At 42.3% G+C, this 15,326-nt stretch overlaps 1 protein-coding gene across 12 annotated transcripts in view; it reads right to left on the bottom strand.

Moving 5' to 3' along the window:
* Nucleotides 1-15,055, bottom strand: part of APBB2 (amyloid beta precursor protein binding family B member 2) — a 164,814-nt gene extending 149,759 nt beyond the window's left edge. For 6 of the 12 annotated variants that reach the window (XM_077177586.1, XM_077177587.1, XM_077177580.1 and 3 more), the window contains exon 1: nt 14,903-15,054. The gene's annotated coding sequence lies outside the window, so the exon portion shown is untranslated. Of the gene's footprint in view, nt 1-14,218; nt 14,332-14,519; nt 14,633-14,902 lie in introns of those variants that run through there. The other 6 variants (XM_054633564.2, XM_054633563.2, XM_054633565.2 and 3 more) reach the window with 4 other exon arrangements.
* Nucleotides 15,056-15,326: the final 271 nt, after the last annotated feature.

Here is a 15,326-nt window from a genome sequence, read left to right as displayed (position 1 = left end):
TTCAAGGAGGAGTGAAGCTGCCTCTGCCCTCTTTGTTGTGCAATGACCCAATGTCAAGACCCAGTGGCCAGTTTGGGGAGGGAGAGCCAAATATTGTATGAACAAAGTGACATGGCTTTCAAACATGATTCAGGGCCCACTTACACCAGAGGGAAGTACTTCAGCACATCTATTCTACTAGCACCAGTAGGCCAAAATCAAAGCACTGAAGACATTAAAGTACTGCCTAAAATGCAAAAGCAAAGCCAAAGGAACCACATATTGCTTAGAGAAATGAACAAATATCATGGCAGGTAAAAATGTTTTCCCAGAACACCAAAATCCCTGTCGTAACTTAATAGCAGTAAGCAAGCTATTCAGATCCAAAGATTTTTTAGGAATTTTGGAAACATCTTTTACAGAATTAAGAATGCACAATGCCATGTTTAACTCTGGCCATGAGTGACTCAAAGTTAACACTTCTCCTCCATCTTAGCTTACTCATTCCAATTACAATGGTTACTCAGAATCAGCATACCAACCATCAGTAACAAGGGTAGCAAATGCTTTCCCTTAGGCAGGAAAAACATATTTTCTACACTGTTCTTTGAGTCTAACACAGGATAGATCTTACCACATGTATTAAAGGTTCACCACTGACTGTCTACATAAAATCTTGAATTGCTGTCATTAAGATTTTAAATACAGCAGAGTATTTAGAGAAGCTAACCCTCATTCTTGCTCTAACATCTTCTCTGTCTACCTTACAGAGCTGCCTTGATTTGCCATGCAGATCTGCAAGAAAGAAGAGACACTACTTGGATCATCACTCGCTGTCTTCATGGGCTGGAGATGGCAGCCCATAACTTACATACCATGAACTGGGGAAAGCTGAGAGCAGGGAAATCCTTCTCCAGCACTGTGTTCAAAGATACAAATCACTTACACACCATAATGCTACAGTGACACTTAAAAACATCAGCAAGAGGAGATGTCCTTTGGTATTTTTAAGACAGGCAACTCTAATACATAAACTAAGCCCTAAACCTGGGGAGTCCAGGTCACACACAACACAACTATGAACTTTATAAATTCAGCTAATGATAGTATTTAATAAATACTAATGTATTATAAAACCCTCAGTATTTAACACACTGTTATTATAATTATGTATGCAGTGAAATCCTTGCCAAAGCTTTTGCAGCAAGAAACACCAAACTCTGCTGAAGCTTTTGGACTTCACCTCCAAGCAGCCAAATAGGAAATTGCCACCACAGTTTGGGAAACCATATAGCCACAAGCAGTTCAAAGCCAGGAATGATAGAGCACTTCTCCCTTTTCCCAGGCTGAGCAAGCCTGTCCAGTCATTCTTTGTGCCACTTCCAAAGACAATTAGCAAAATCTTGTTTCAATTAGCTTTTCCAGAGCTATAAGCACAAAGAGCACTGTACAACTTCAGAAAGAAGAAGTGAGATCAAAAACATCAGGGCAGGGAAAGACCAGATAAAGCAAGGGACAAGAAATCCCAAAGTGTGTCCTCCCAAAATGCTGAGTACTGTGTGGGGTAAAGCCAATGCTTTTGTTCAGAACAAGGAGCCTTCTTACACCAAGTTGGATTTCAAATTATCTTTCTCAGTTCTCATTATTAAAATTATTAATTTCTTCCTTGAGAAGAACTCTCAGTATACTGTATAATGGCTCTACTTCTTTTGTATAAGGGTTTAGTCTGCCTGTATACATCTGCAACATCTCATTTAATACCAGCAAGATTAATGCACCTTTTGAGGACTCCTAACTTCTGGTTGACAATTTTTTTTTTGGCAACATCCCACTCCTAGTCTTCCTCAATCTAGGCATCTCCTTTGCTCTTCTATTGTTTCCCCTTTGGTACAACTCTTAACTGCTTTGTAACTCAAACAACTGCCATAAAAAATGTTTTATTAAAGACCAGATGAAATAAAAATATTTATCCTGACTCACATCTTAAGGTAGGAAAAAGAAAATAAAGGGTCATTTACTCTGACATGGTCCACCAATAGATAAATTTATGTTGCATTTTGTCCCATTTTCCATACATGGCTTTAACTATTCTTTCCTTTAATATATGTTTTAAAATTTAACAGTCTGACTGTTTCTTCTGTAAACACACACTGTGCTTCAAACACACCAGGGGCTGTTACCACTTTGGAAAATAAATAACTTTCACACATGTTTATATTCTATTTGAACCAAATCAAGAAATATGCAAAGAATGAAAATGTAATGCTTCATTGCTCAGAGTAGAGATTTAAAAAAAAAAACACTCCATACCCCATGCAGTTCTCTTTTACAGAGTCTACAAGAAAGATGGAGAAAGAGGATATTATGACAGGAAAAGGGAAATGGCTTCAAACCAAGAGAGCAGGTTTAGAGTAGATATTAGGAAGAAATTCTCTGTTGTGAGGGTGGTAAGGAACTGGAACAGATTGCCCAGAGAAGCTGTGAATGCTCAGTCCCTTGGGAGGTGTTCAAGGCCAGGTTAGATGGGGCTTTGAGCAACCTGCTCTAGTGAAAGGTGTTCCTGCCCATGGCAGGGGGGTTGGAACAAGACTTTTGAGGTTCCTTCCAACCCAAGCTATTCTATGATTCTATACAGAAAATAAAAAACATGGTTAGTCACCCAAGAAAATAACAGCTTTTTCTACAGCTTCTGTTTCACTTACTCTCCAAGCAGCAGCAGTCTACTTTCTGAGAAGGAGAAATTTTAAGTTTGTGTTTTCCCTCCCAATAAGAAAACTCACCTCAGGGAAATCCATGTTTTTTGCAACAAAATCTACCTATTAATTTCTGGTCTTTACAGAACAGAAATACCTAGTATAGGGCAACAGCAATGCTATCTCTGTAACCACCAACACTGGGAATTAGTCAAGCAGCTAATTGCAGACAAGCACAACTGTGTCACAGGCCTTGAGAGGTGTTAAGTCACTCCATGCTGAGGAAGAGACTCGTGAGACCTTTCAGCTCAGCTGGCAGCTTGCAGTGCTCCTCCTCAGAAATCCCACACTGCTGCACTGAGATAACAAGTACATGTTTGTACAAAGGGGTCACTGATGTGAAATTAAGCCACCAAATTTCAACCAATTTTGACACCTGAGAGCATGAGAATTAATTCATTGGAGTAAAGCTCTACTGCTTTCATATTCTAAGTTGAGTTGGAGCAGCAATTTATGCTCTGTGTGCTAAAGGTTACATACACATGACAGTCTTAATAACAGCGACTCAATTCACAGAAAAAAATCCCAGTACTATTGTCACTATGCCTGCCTGGATGCAGAGGCAGTGTGTAACCTCTCTTTTATAGCACTGAAAATGTGGCACACAGGTAATTGAAGCATCAGAGTTCCTTAATGATAATAATAATATGATCCCACATCTGATGGTTGGCTGCAGCTTAATGAAACAGAAGAGCAATGAATGATTTGGACAAAACCAGGATGGAGGCTAAAAATAAGATTTGTTTCCTCTAGACAAAGACAGAAGGAACTAAGTGATAATGATTACCTGAGAATATTGAGTAAAACAGATAATCTGTGATAAAAGCAATCTAAATGTCTAGTATACCATTATCACTTCTAGCTCCTATTTTTATCCTCAGGAATAAAAAAAAAAAATTAACTAGCTTCTTTTATATTACCAATAGCCCTACACAGAAAATTATTATGGTAATTACTCTCCTTTTAAAAAGCACCTTTTCTTTTTCTTAATGCCTTCTTCTGCCCTTATAATATGGGCCAGCAGTCAATTACCATCTCACAGGAGTAAAGTCCAAAACATGCCACTTGCCTGAGTGGTGGCATCAATAGACCTTCTTTGGCAACACAGTCACTGGTGACATGCAACTTGCATACAAAGTATTCAGCCCAAAAAATTAATACAGTTTAAGAAACTCATCTATCACAACCAGTATTTGGGGGGAACCCCATCAGTGTGGTAGGACCTAAGTATCCATCTAACAATTTCTTTTAGAATGCAGGAAAAAAAATCCTCGCTGTTCTCCCTCCTTCCCTCCCACAGTGATTCATTTCTGAAGACAAAACTTCTCATTTCTAATATACATTAAATGTTTATGCTTGCCTGACTTGGTGTGAAAAGGAAAGCATAAAAAGAGTAACTGAGTCAAGGGTGTAATTGTCAAAAGTTGTATTAATGTGGTGAAATCCATGTGACAACAGGAAAACCAGCAGATCTAAAAGTTCCCATTGGCATGCTATTCTTAACTTTGTGCTCAGAGCACCTAATTTGAAAAGCACTTTGCTTTTCTCTTCAAAGATAAATGTTTTAAGAAAAAGGTTGTTTTAAACACAGATATTTTTATACCACGAAAAAGCATGGAGTAAACAAAGGAAATGAGCATGCAAAAGCCTCCTAGCACTACTTCTCTTTGGAAGCAAGAAGTGAATTTCACGATCTTGATTCTGACAATGAGCTGCTGTTCTAAAGTGAGCTCAGTTTCTGAAACCATCCCTGGTGACCCTTAAGATAACAGTACTAGAGCTAGACTTCCCAGTAGAGCTGCCTTTTTTTTAAACACTTGCTCCCCCCATGAGAGTGTATCCAACCCATACTGTCATTTCACTACAGTGCTTTGCCTCTGTGTGCTCTGCCTCAGCAAACACTCAGTAACACCAATCTACTTCACCTTGTAAAATTGGGATGTGGTCTTCACACAGAAAACTCTATTGCTTCAAATTGAAACATTTTATCAAGTTTAAGACATTCTGTTGCTTTCTAGTTATGGCTAAAAACCTCGACAAAAAACACCCATTTCAAAAGTACCAATAATTTTACTACCATATCCTCAGATACCATCTGAGGTAAGAAAGTATTAGTTTCCACAAGAGTCAAGCATTACTGTGTGCACTGCCCTATTTCAAAGAAAAAGTTCTTTCACCCATAGCTTCTGAGAGAGGTAGAAACATGGCTAATCAATGAGCCTGTCACACTCAGCTTACAAGCCTTTGGAAAACACTGGTTTTTAATCATCCACTTTTACCAACCAGCTGCGGCTACTTGACAAGCTTTGCACAGGGTCTCTCATGACCTATTAAAACTCCCTGCTGTGCTGTGAAAGCATTTGAGGTAGCTTATGCTTCTGAATTAGAGATAATAAAAGCCACAGACACTACTACATTTGGAATAGCCAAGAAAACGCAAAGGAAAATAGCTTGTATGTCAAACTCCCATGTGGAAACTTCAGTTTCTGCAAAACAAAACAATTATTTTCAAATTTGGTTTCTTAGAATCTTACAGGATAAACCCTGGCCTGTCCTTGAAACAGACAAGGAGAGGAAAGAAAGAAACCTAAAAACATTTTTAAATGTATTTATTTGTACTTTGCACAGACTATGCCTCCCCACTGCTCCACAGAAGAGTTTTATACCCAGGTTGGTATCTAACTCTGTGCAAGTGACTTAGGCTTATTTTGTATTTTGCAGCAAATCTCATCATCTAGCTCCTCTGTGTAATTAAGATTCCTCTTTATCTCTTTATGTACTAGCTCCTGCCTCCACCTGAGTCCTCTTACAGGTGCCTTTCCTGAGCCAACCTCTGGGAGCACCAGTATCTTCTTTTTGGAATTGCAGGATATGTGTGTCATGCTCCTTAGAGCATCTCCTCTGTCAGTTTAACATCTATCCAAATTCAGTTTCATCTTCTACCATTAAGGATCTAGAATTTTAACACCTCCTTTCAAGCTCAGCTTGTGCAAGGAGGATACAAGTCCTGCCATAACAGCACACTGCATCTACCCATGCTTAAAATATTTGCTTGCAATCTCAGCTCCCCCCAGAATGGGGGAAAGCCCAGCTCCCTGCTTGAACACCGTCTGCCTGAGGAAGTTATCAAGTATTTGCACTCAGCAAATACACTCAGCAGGGACAACTCAGGACAAGCTGACACTGTGTGCCAAGGGAGAGTGCTCTAGGAGAACTCTGGACATGCTCACACTGCATGCCATGGAAGAGCTCTCTAGGACAGCCTGGTGACACTGCCAAAAGCACCCACCCTCTGTTCTAGTGTCATTAGCTCTCTCAGAGTAAACATCAGCAGCCTGTGAATTTTCCATGCCTGTAATGCAGCAAAGGCAGTATAGGCAGCAGAAGCTAAAGCTCAACACTAGCTAGGTTTGAAGTCAGATAAGCACATCCTGAATCAGCCCCACACTGTCCAGTCTTGGTTTTACAGCCAGCATGCTGTGTGGGCTGACAGCCTTATTTTAAACCTTTGCATATGTGTTTTTTAACCCATAGATTTAAAACAACCTTGGAACTTACAGACATGAACCTTAACAGCTTTCAAGGAGTAATAGGATTTATCAGGCCAAAAATTAAGAAACTCAAATTTCTAATTTATACCAGAAGCTCATACTTCCTAATTTAAGTCCTAGTGCAAGCTGGGATACCAGATCAAGTGCTACTTTTTTCCAGCTCTATATTTACACTTCAAGGACTATGTAGAAGCACAGAGCAGATTCAGCTATGCAAAAATTCAGCTAAATGCCTCAATTGTGAGCCTCTTTGGGGAGGTTCACAGAAGTTTGCGTTACATGTCTTCAAACAGGTTTTTAAAGCAGTATAGATCTAGACATCCATCTAGGAATGGAAGGAGGACTCAAACTTTAAATTTAGGAAAATAATAGCTTTACCTTACATATGCACAGAAAAGCATTGAGACAAAGAGGGTTTCTCTTCTACTCTGGCAGGAGGTGCAGCTGAAGAATTTCAGCCTCACCCATACAAAATTAGATATTTATTTTGGATAAATCCCACAAAATGCTTTCCGCCCAGCCAGCACTCCTACCTGCTGGTTTGGCAGCAGCAGAGGCAGGCTCTGTGCTGCAGGATGGCAGGCAGCCAGCCACCAGCTCCTGGGCCTCTCCACACTGGCAGGGTACACTGCTCAGTGCAGCCTTGGGGTTACTGCAAGGCAAGCACAGTGACAGCTCTCAGCTGCCACATCTCTGGGCCTACAAGGGTCACCAGAGCCTCTGCCACCAGGGAAACAGCAAATTTAGGGATGTACCTTGCCATACCCTGCCTGTCAGCTGTTCCCTTCCCTATGACGTGTGCACACACATTGGAAAAGGGGGAGAACAAACATCACCCCCTGATTTGCTGGTTGGGCCAGGGAAGCACTGAGGGATCCCCCTGTTTTCTGCCTAAAAACAAGCAAGTAAAACCCTATCGCGTCATTGTACGTGTTACTGCACACTGGCTGGCCAAAAGCACAGCATGGAGACTGCATTTCAGAACCAACATGCTGTCATTACATTACAAAGGTTCTATTGTCATTGTATTGCAAAGGTTCCATATTGCTAGAGCTTCCTACCTCCTTGATATTTCTTGTAGGCAGCTCCTCTAGGCACTGACTCTTCCTTGTCCTCACAGCAGCCAACTGACTCCAGGTCCCCCCAACCAACCAATCCACTCTTTTATAACACTCTTCTCATTGGCTACAGCTGTGGCCTGTTAAAGTCAAGCCTGCTCCCAATCTCTAATAATTGGCTCAGCTGCAACTCTTTAGGGGGTAAGATTACTTTCTATACCACCTTTCTTTTCTTATATTGTATCCCCCTACACCAACATGCAACATATGCTGGCCGAGTTTTAGCCCAAAGCAAGATAGAAAACAACAGAAATGTGACTCCTGCCTGAGGTACACACCTTTAACCATGCTCTGAGGATCCCCTAACTACAGGATTTTTTTGACATCAAGCCTCACTGACATCCCTCAGAGTCACCCAATTGCCCCTCTTGTTCCCCTTCCCCAGACAGACTCCTCACTGAGAATTCCTGAATTTTCTGTGATCTGCCATCAAGAGTTACACTTCAGTGCAAGGGCATCACAATATTGACATGCTGTTAGGCTGCAAAGACAAACTTCCCAGGGAACACTTAAGCCATTTCCCTGACAAACAGCACCATTTTTATCACATTAGAACGTGTCTATATTGGTTTTCAGAAAAGCATTACTGGTTCCTCAATGCTGATATGCCTCTACCAGAAAGCTTGCTATATTTTGGCAGATACAGAATCATCATTTTTATCCATGTTTAAATCCATACTTGCAAAAGGAAATATACAGGACATTTCACTGAAAAAGTTTACACATCAGTGCTGACATAACAGCATGGAGAGATTATAAAAATAAGGTTAAAACACATATATAATTAAGCATTGTTTGCTAGCAGCTCTTGCACATGCTTAAATAATAACACATGCTTAAAGCCAACATTATTTTGTGTTACTTCAATATCCTTTGTTAGTCCTCTTAACAACCTACAAAGTTATCTAACAATAAATCCAATCTGAAATGTTTCCAAGAAGCAAACTTCAAATAATTAAAAATATGGGGTTTTTCTAATGTTTCTCTTTTCAAATACACAAGCGTCATCAAACATTTTTCCTAAACTGGAGAACTTTTAAAGATAATTAATGTCAAACTTCTCAAAAAAAATTTTACTATCCTGTTTGTCTGAGTACGTGTATCTTTTCATATACAGCTGTGTTAAACCATTCCCTTTACTGATGGTTCCTGTGCTGTTTACTGTTTTCTTGAATTAAGGTGGGAAAAAAAGAGAGGGAAAGAAAGAAAAGAAGAAAAAAAAAAAAAAAAGAAGAAAAAGGCAAGCAGGCTCCCACACAACTTGAAAAATATGAGTTATTTCCCAACCTGCCATTCCACCAGAGTGCCTGACCTGGTGAGATCTCACATTCCCCAAAGGTTTTACACCCACATGGGTATCAGGGAAAAAAATAAACCCAAAAAACCCCATCAACAAAATACCATGGAGATCTGCCTCTCCTGCTCACACAGGAGGCATGCAGGGTGCCAAGAAGACAAGATCATCACATAGTGCTGAAGGTTTTCTTAATGCCATGTGCATCCCAAACACCCAGGCTGCCTGCTGTATTTACTTCCAAATGAATCTTGCTGTTAGTTCATAGATTTATTTTATACAGATTCCTATGTATCTTCAACTCATTTACACAATGTAATTAAACTTTCTTTCCATTATGTCACATTTAAATCGAATTTGATCTGTCAAGTGCCAAGTTCTCCATGGGAGAGAATTCCTCCTCCTTATTTCTCTTCCTTGCAGTTCCCTTTCATGTTTCACGGTGGTTCTCTGCACAGCTTTCTCCATAGGTACACAATTCAACACCTTGCTAAGAAATATCTCCTCCTAACAATAAACCTCTTTGCAAATAGAATTAACAAGGCAAGTACAAACACAAGAGCAATGAATTAGTTGCCATATTTACCCAAACTACTGCTTCCACTTCCTTATGAAGGATACATAGGATAGCTTAATGTCAAGCTCCTCATTTGCAGAATTCTGCAGCTGGTTTGTAGGAACCCTGCAGCATCTCCCTTCAATTCATCTGAGAAATGATACTTACAAGGTTTCCAATAAAGTCTTTGTGGCAATATTAGTCACACTAATGACTGCCATTTAATAACTATCCTGAGAACACTGCAAAGAAAAGATACATTTCTACAACAGACAACAACAACAAAACATATAAAGCTTATGGTAGCTTCTTCTGTTAAAACAAGTTAATTCATAAAGGTAAGGAACATTAATGCCTGACAATTTCCTTCTCTTTGCAATCTGTCCTTCACACACAGTAATTACATTGGGAAACCTCCCTCCATAACCAATTAATGGACATAAGGAAAAAATCAATTGGGACTAAGAGAGTACTTCATTAAACATATTTTAACACCAACACTAAATCCAAATGGTATTTTTAAACACATCATCTACACTTGAAATCTGCAGAAGTACTTTAGAAATGTTCCTTTTGGTGCCTTTGAAAATTAAACTGCACTTGCACTAAAGGCAAAGAAAAATAAACAACCAACAAAACAACTAAAGACACTGCAAAATTGCTTAAAAGCATATCATAGTGAAGCATGACTAGTGCTTCCAGGAGGGTTGTCCCAAAGGCAGACAGAGCTGATACTTTGTCTGACAGGGTATATTATCTGGAGTGCAATGTAATCCAGCAAAGAAGACAAAGGAAAAAAAGATTCCCCTTAAGTCTTCTCCAGAAAATAAGAACAGCCAAACAGTAATAAATCACGGAGTTATAACTCCATTTTGGCATAGCTACAGGAGGACACCACTGAGATTTTAGTGGGGGTTTTTAAATTGTGAAGTCAAACAGATTAAACTGTCAAATATAAGTCTGCCAGGAGTTTGCTTAAAGTACTTTACAGCCACAGCACTATTCATAAGTTAAAATAAACCAGAATTACAGACACTGGCTATCTGGGACTGGGATCAGAAGAAAAATTTGCATGTTTTATTTTCTAGGAAACCTCCCTCTGTCACATATTACTTTCAATGCACTACTACTCAAGTTAGTAGTTTACATTCATGAATTCCTAGACTGAACTGTGCCCAGCTTCATTCATCTGAGATCAGTGCTCAGTATCAAATGCAGCAAAGACTACTGATAAAGGCACATATTTGCATATAGTTAATCATCCTAATTGGTATGCAGACCACTTTAAAAATGCACTAATCAGTGTTACACCCAGATGCAGGGTTTGTTCAGCAGTAAAAGTCATGATCTAAATACTTACCCAAACAAATATCACATTTTCAGGGGAGACTGAAGCTCAGCATGTTGCAGTTAAAGAAAGAAAACGGCTTTAACATTGGGAGACAGAACTTTGAGGCTGACCTTAGATCTCCAGCTAAATTGAGTTTCATCTTTTTAAGTCATAAAGAAATCCACTTTGTTTAACAAGGTTAACTCACTGTCCTGAGAGTGATGGAGGCCAAGTGTCTGCTGTCTTTGTCAGGGCAGACTCCTACATTCATTTCCCATAGCCTTGCTGCAGAGCCTGCTCTTACACCCTTGGCAACAGACTTCAGCAACCAGGACCTCCCAGATGAGGCACAGACAAACCAGTGGTCATCAGCAGTCCCAGGGCACCCTCCACACCCTAACAATTCCCTCAAATTCTCCTGCCAGAGCTCTAGAACCTGTAGCACCCCTTGCAGGTGAACGGAAAGTGGTAAGAGACAATAATCCCAGCAGGGATCCAGGGGAAGCCAAGCAGAAATCAGGAATTCTTTTCCCAGCCAAGAGCAGACCTACAGACAAGCAGCACTCTTGGCTTAAGGCCATAGAGCCTGCAACAAGGTCCCAGGAGGCTGCAGAGAGACCAGACAGGCATTTGGAACCAAAAACCACCAAATGTTTTGAAGGGAAAGCTTGCACCCAACTCTGGTAACAACAAGCTGAGAACAGCCAGAGCTTCAGAGAGTATCTATAGAGGAGGTTTTGAATAAGGGCATCCTGTTCTTATTTTTCCTTTGACATCTGCTTTCATGTTGACCAGAAAAAAAAAAAAAAAGGAAAAGGGAAAAAAGAAAAAAAGGTTGCAGAAGACAACAGATTCCAAGAGAAGCAGGCAGAAGGGTAATAAGAATTAGGCAATTAAAGCAGGACACCACACAGAGCATTCCAAAAACACCCTCTGCTCCTTAAATCTCTGGGGACAGCATAGATCAGTGCTCTGTCCAAAGCATAATGAGACAAGGAAACAGGCACAGAGGTGCTGGGATACTGATCATCATTAGAAGCAGTCAGGTTCTGCTGACAGTCACAGTAACCATTATACAGCATCTGCAGCTGGTTGCATTCCTTGTTGCACACACAATATTTTTCGAACCAACTACAGACCTCATACAAGTTCAACTACTGCAACCACCATGCCAGATAACTCAGCTATTCTGCAGGACAACAAATGAGACAAATCCCATACACAACTAGCTCCACTAGACTTGTTTTCAAATTTGTTTTAACTTCATTTAATTCTGGTCTTCCAGTCACAGCATACCTTGGAGAACTGGTCTCAGTTCACATTATCTGGGTCTACTGTACAGCCCCCCCCCCAGGAACTCCTTTTTGAGAGGATTTATGAATTACTTACATATGGGGGGGGGGGTGCAGAATTGCTGCAGTTCATTTTTTAACCTGAAAGTTAATAAGCTCTAGCAGCTCATACATACAAACACATAGTTTCCTTTTGCACAGCTTGTACTTTAAGGAAAAGGATTTTCCACACAATTAGATGCAGTTGTTAGACAATACATTATTTTAGTGGAGAAAAAAACTAACATGCAAAACATTTCAGAAAGCAGCCACTAAGCACATTGCAACCATGTAGCAATACAAACTGTAAAGCAGGCATTTTTATACCAGTGTTGTAATGTCAGATTTTAAAAATAAGAAACACTAACACATAAAATCTATATTAACTCAGACATACAGAAAAGCTTTTCCTGAGTTACCAAGCCTTCAGTCCTACTGCCACAGCCAAGCATACAATATAGACTTCCTCAACACATTCTTAAGAGTCAGTTAAGGGGTTTACTCCATTTATCCCATTTTAAGGTTGTTCTAGAACCTGAGCTCATTTAGAGAAGAAACTGTAAATTTCAGCTTAAATTTATTCCTGCCAGTTTATATACATTTCCTCTCATTCCAACATTGTTCTTTAGCTTAAATAGCTCCTCTCTCCCTTTCTAGTATTTATATCCCAGCTGTACTTGCAGACTGCAATCATATTCCATCTCAGCCTTATTTGCTAGGCTAAACAAGCCAGGCTTTCCCTGTCTTCTCTGGCTGTCCTCCAGCCTCAGTCTGCACTGTCCCACCTGCAGCACAGGTGAGAGAACCCGTGGCTGGCACTCCCCAGGAGCTCACACCCATTCCACCACGGCTCCTGATGTGTCCTGGCCTAACACACTCCACCATCACCTTCACTTCCTCCACAGCAGCAACCTGGTCAGTGATCAGCCAGTGAACCCAGCACATCCTGGCTCTACTGCTCCCCTCCCTGAAACGGAGCTCCTTGCTCACAGCAGGGTACAAAGGTAGGACTTTCTGTCCCACTAGAAAAGGATGTACAGGATAGTTTGTTTTCAGTGTGGATGATTTGTTCAAGTATGATTACACATCCTGTGTCAAAGCTTGCTATCTGACAGAGATGTAACCAGTCAGTTGCTCACCATTACCATCAACTACCAGGATTCAATTTAGTTTTTCACAACCTCTGCTAAAAAATCCTTACAGCAGGCAATCTCAAGTACTCAAATCCCCCCTTAAGCTCCTGAAGTCACCACTGTCTTCAGCTCAAATCTTGCAGCAGCCCTTTCTAGGCTCCTCAGGCATTTCCTAAGGAAGACTCCATCCCTCCTGACCAATAGCACAGCAAAGTCTATGCAACATCACACCAAAAAATGACCAATTTTGTCACTGGTTTCCAGTTTAGCTGCAGAACTGAAAATGAAAATAATAATCCAGGTTTCCAAGTCATGCATTTCCTCTCCTAGCAAATGATTCCCACAGTTGTAATCTACTATTTAGATGACTCTTGCTGGGAAAGGCACATTCACTCGTGCTGCTTCAGAGCCAAGAATCTTCCTCCTTGTTACAACAGTTATGTTTTCTTCATAACACAGGATAAAATTACTCTTCATCCCAAAGAGTCTTCTCCAGACCTTGATTCCCTCAGCTGACAAAAGACCCCAAAAATACAAGCCAAAAAGTATTCCATCACACGCTCATTGCTGTAAAGGAAGAACAAAAATATCCTCACTCCGCATGACTGTTCCAGGCAAGGAAATTAATCAGCCAAGATTTTGTCCCAAGGTCACCGTAAGAGGATGTCTCTTCCCTTAAGTGCTAGGACATCTGCACTCTTATTTTAACTAAATGCAATTATGCCAGCAGAAAATAGTTTTAAACACAAGACAGACAACTCATTCAGGCGTTCAGAAAATACCAGAGCATGACATGTAGGATCTGGAACAAACTGGAGGAGCACACCTCCAAGCCAGACGACACAGCAAATCTGCAGCAGCTCAGCAGCAACCGTACCTCAGCTCCTGGGGCTACACAGCAGATCTTGGGGAAGCACTGAAACTTGCAGCAGACACTGTTACCCCAAATAACTCACTGCAGATACCATTTACCACGTACAGCTACCAGTAGCATCCACAGCACACAAAGCCCAGCAACGCACCACCACTGCAGAGTTGGGTTTTTTTCTTGGTTTTGTTATTTTGTGTTTAAAGCCCAGAAGTACACTTACCCTCCCTAGCAAGTAGGAGCCCAGCCAAGAATTATAGAACATTGCAAACAAGCAGGCAAAGCAATGAAGTACAAATACAAACCGTTACACTTTCCATTTTATCTGTCTCTGTAGCCGCAACGAAAAGTAGCTCCGTTGTTGCCTTGGGACCCAAGCAAATTCCTGACAACTTCCAAGACAGATTCGTGGGGTCCTTTTTTTTCCAAGGACCGTATTTTTCCCATTTGCAGCCCCGCGCGTAACCCTCGAGTACGATTTAATCACAGAGCTCAACCCGCTCAGTCTACTAATTAAAAAAAAAAAAAAAAAAAACCAAAACAAAAAAACACCCCAAAACCAAAAAGCAAAACAAAACAAAACAAACCTACTACAGGCACTTTTACCATTTTCCAGGCTTTTTTTCTGCACCACCAGCAGCAGAACAAGACCAGCTGCCGCTGCTATTCGCCGCCCGCGGGAGCAGAGCCCACGCTCGCCGCAGGCTCGGCCAGCGCTCTGCAGCAGCGGCAGCGCTCCTGCACACCGAGGGAAGGCAGCGGACCGCAGGCCGGCCTCGGCTCCGCACCACCGAGACCGGGATGCGCCGGAATCGCCCCGAGCAAGGGCGGCGGGACCCTCCCCCGGCCTCCTGCCCGGTCCCACCGGCAGCGGGCCGGCCGGAGCGGCGGCACCGCGGGCGGCCGCGCACCGGGGCTCTGCCGCGGGACGGGACGGGACGCGCTGCCCTGCCCTGCCGTGCCCTCCCGCCGCCCGCCGCGGAACGCACCTGCCCGCCGCGCCGCTCCGCCGCCTGCCCCGGAGGCGCCCGAAGCCGCTGCGGGATGCGGCCAGCCTTCCGGAAACGCTTCCCAGCCCGCTGCGCTTACCCAGGAAACGATTCCGGCCGCCGGCCGCCACCGCCCCTCCTCTCCCTCCGCCCCGGCCGCCGCCCAGAGCCGCGGCCCGCAGGGGGGCAGCCGGGCGGGGCCAGGGGCGATGGCCGCGACGCCATGGCGGCAGCGTGCCCGCGGGGCCTGCTCCCGGCCCGCCTGACCCGGCCCGGCCTGCCTGACCCGGCCCGGCCCACCGCGGTCAGCAGCTCACATCAGAGCAGATGTACCTCTCTGAAGGAGTAGAGGTTGTGTGTGAGGCAGGTCTACACCCCGGGGAAAACAAAACAAAACCAAACCAAACAAAAAATTCTCCTTAGG

Source organism: Agelaius phoeniceus, chromosome 4 (genome assembly GCF_051311805.1).
Source record: "Agelaius phoeniceus isolate bAgePho1 chromosome 4, bAgePho1.hap1, whole genome shotgun sequence".
Classification (NCBI taxonomy): Eukaryota; Metazoa; Chordata; class Aves; order Passeriformes; family Icteridae; genus Agelaius; species Agelaius phoeniceus.
Note: the sequence above shows the minus strand (reverse complement) of the source record. Positions and strands in the feature narration are given on the sequence as shown.